Genomic DNA, 3045 nt, shown 5'->3' on the forward strand with positions numbered 1-3045 from the left:
TGTGGAAACCGACCATGGGACAGTTATAAAGATGAATTCTAATATTACTGAGGGAAGTAAAGCATGGAAGAAGGCCTTTGAGCCTATCCTTTGTTTGTAATTAACCTTGATAAGTCTTAAGCTGATTTAGGAGCATTTGAATGAAAGCTTTAAGGATGTTGCTTTCTGACAGGAACTTTCTGCTGGTAGCTAAGCCTGAAAGAGTTTTGCAATAATAACCTTTTGAAGTATAATTTTAGAATATTGGTTGTAGTAAGGATCTTTGAAACTATAGCTTTAGAATATATATCAAGGAAACATGCTTATCTCAGACCTTAACAAAACAGTGAAAAGCAGCTTGAGAAAGGAAGATGAACATCAACTCAAGGATTTATGGTTTCGACCAAGGGAAGCAGGACATCACTGTTATGAGATTTATAGTTCTTGCAATTAAAAGATGGACCCACATCTGGACAGCTGGACCTCACCATCTGCGAGACTTTTTCCTTCTTTTAGAAACTGAACCACCTCCATCTGGTGATACTCCTTTCTGGGATACATCCTGAGAAAAACTAAATCACAATAGGTATAGAATTGTGATGTAAAAATTGGGAACAGAAGGTGCTGATGAGTAAAAATTGGGAATAGAAACTGCTGAGAAAGCTGATGAAAACACGTATAAATACCTGTAAGCCTCAATTATCAATGTGCAGTTGGAGGGAAAACTTCCCCCACTGTATCCAGTGCTGTATTGCTAATGCTTTACCATATTAATTAATAAATTGATTGCTGCTTGAATATTGGCCTAGTCAAGCTTCTTATTTATAACACAGTGCTCAATGAATGCTCGAGGGGTCTCTGTGCCTCATGCCCTGGGAATGCTTTGAAGCGGCTGGAGGGGGTGTCCGTGTCCCTCTCATCATAGACCATTCCCCAGGAGGTGTCCCTGTCATCCCAGGCCATTTCCCAGGGGCTGTCCCTGTCACCCCATGCCATTCCCCAGGGGATGTCCCTGTCCCTGTCACCCCAAGACATTCCACAGGGGCTGTCTCTGTCCCTCTCATCACAGGCCATTCCCCATGGGGTCTCCATCATTCTCTCCCAGGAAATGCCTGGGGGGTCTCCCTCCCTCTCACCCCTGTGCCAGGGGGTGCTCAGGGCAGTCTCTGTCCCTCTCAGCCCAGGGGATGCTCAGGGGTCTCTGTCCCCTTGCCCTGGAGGATGCTCGGGGGGTCTCCATCCCTCTGGCCTCAGGCAATGCCTGTGCAGGGCTGGGGACCAGGGGCTCTGTGTCCCTCTCACCGCTGAGGGTGCTCGGGGCTGGGGGGGCTCTCTGACCTTCTCACAGTTGCGGAGGTTGGGGGGGTCTCTGTCCCTCTCAGCCCTGCTGTGACCCCACCCAAACATCATCGGGGTCAGAGGGACAGAGACACCCCCAAACCCCCAGAAGGGCTGAACCCGGGATTTGGCTTGGGGCTGAGGATTTAGGAAGAGGCTGGAATTGGGGCTGGGGTTGGAGTTGGGGCTGAGATTTGGATTAGAGCTGGGATTGGGTTAAGGGTAGACATGGGATTGGCTTTAGGGCTGGAGTTGGGATTGGGTCTGGGGCTAGATGAATCTGGCACTGAGATGAGATAAAATACAGAACAGTGAGTGTGCCTAAACATGGAGTGAGATTGAGACCAGGATTGGGGTCAGGTTTGGGACTGAGCTCACCCAGAGCAGGACAGGGGGAATGTCACTGCAGGATGTCCCTGGCATCGTCCCAGCCCTCCTCAGGCACCTCCAAACATGGGGGGCAGCTGGGTGCTCCAAGATCCAGGTGCTCCCATGCTGCCCCTCCATACCAGGCAAGCATTCCCTGAGGGCAGCCCTGACCCTTAGGGCTCTGAGATCAGCCCTCACATCCCTCTGGGAGCGGCTACAGACAGGATGGGAGAGTCCCCCCCACCCTAATTCCTGAGGAACAGTGAAGCCCAGCTGCCGTTTTCTTCTGGTGCCTCCTCCTCTCCTCAGCTGAGGATGTCAAACTCCCCAGGAGCAGAAAAATCCCCATTCCCTGTTTCATTGTGGCTGCAGCCTGGAACATCCACTCAGAATGAAGGACTTTCTGACAGCCCTGCTGAATGACACTGGGAGGAGGTTTGTGAGAAAGGGACGAAATTGTATTTTGATAGTAAATAAAAGGTGCAAAATTATTTCTTTCTGTCCCATTCATTTTCAGTCAGTTGCAGTTCTGTTTTCAGAGTGACACCTTCTTAGCTGATTGTGTTTGTGCCCTCCTTTCTCACCTGCCTCTCTTTGCCTGCTCTGTCCCTCTCTGCTCTTGTCCTAGGGCCGCTCCCACCAAACACCTTGCCCTGATTTAATTCCCAATCCATGACCTACAACATGTAACATGTATGAAGTTATGAAGGCTGGCAGTGAAATGTCAGTGTTGGATCTTGTTCCACTTGGCTTTTGGCTCCTTCTTGAGAGCTTTGCCTTCCAGGGCAGGAACATCTTTTCCTGGCTGAGAACTGGACTTCCAGCCCCTGGCAGTGTGTGCCGTGGATCCCTGAGGGGCATTCCCGAGGCTCCCAGGGTGCTGCTCCTGCTGTGCCTCCCAAGGAGCTGTGCAGGGCCAGGGGACAAGGTCCAGCAGCTCTGTTGGCTCTGCGGTGCCACAACGGCCCCTGGTTCCATGTGTTTCCCTACTGCCAACAGCGGTTCCTTGGTTCCCATGACGCCCTGCTGTGTCACCATGGATATTTGGTGCCATGAAGTTCTTCAGTGTCACAATGGCCTCCCTCGCTCCATGAGCTTCCACAGTGTCACAATGGCCCCTTGGTTCCATGGGACCCCAGGGTCACAATTGACTCCTTGCTTCTACGTCACCCTCTCAGTGCCAAAATGGTCCCTTTACTCCATGAGGAACACAAATTTTTTATAGAAACATTGAGCAAATCCTGCTTAACACAGCTGGGAACATCTGTTTGCATTCAAGAGAGAGGTTAAAGGTGAGGATGGCACCAGCAGCTTCCATCTGCAACAGAGATTCAGGGAAAGGACAAGGACAGAAAATTC

This window comes from Zonotrichia leucophrys, unplaced genomic scaffold (genome assembly GCF_028769735.1).
Source record: "Zonotrichia leucophrys gambelii isolate GWCS_2022_RI unplaced genomic scaffold, RI_Zleu_2.0 Scaffold_157_108879, whole genome shotgun sequence".
NCBI classification, from domain to species: Eukaryota; Metazoa; Chordata; class Aves; order Passeriformes; family Passerellidae; genus Zonotrichia; species Zonotrichia leucophrys.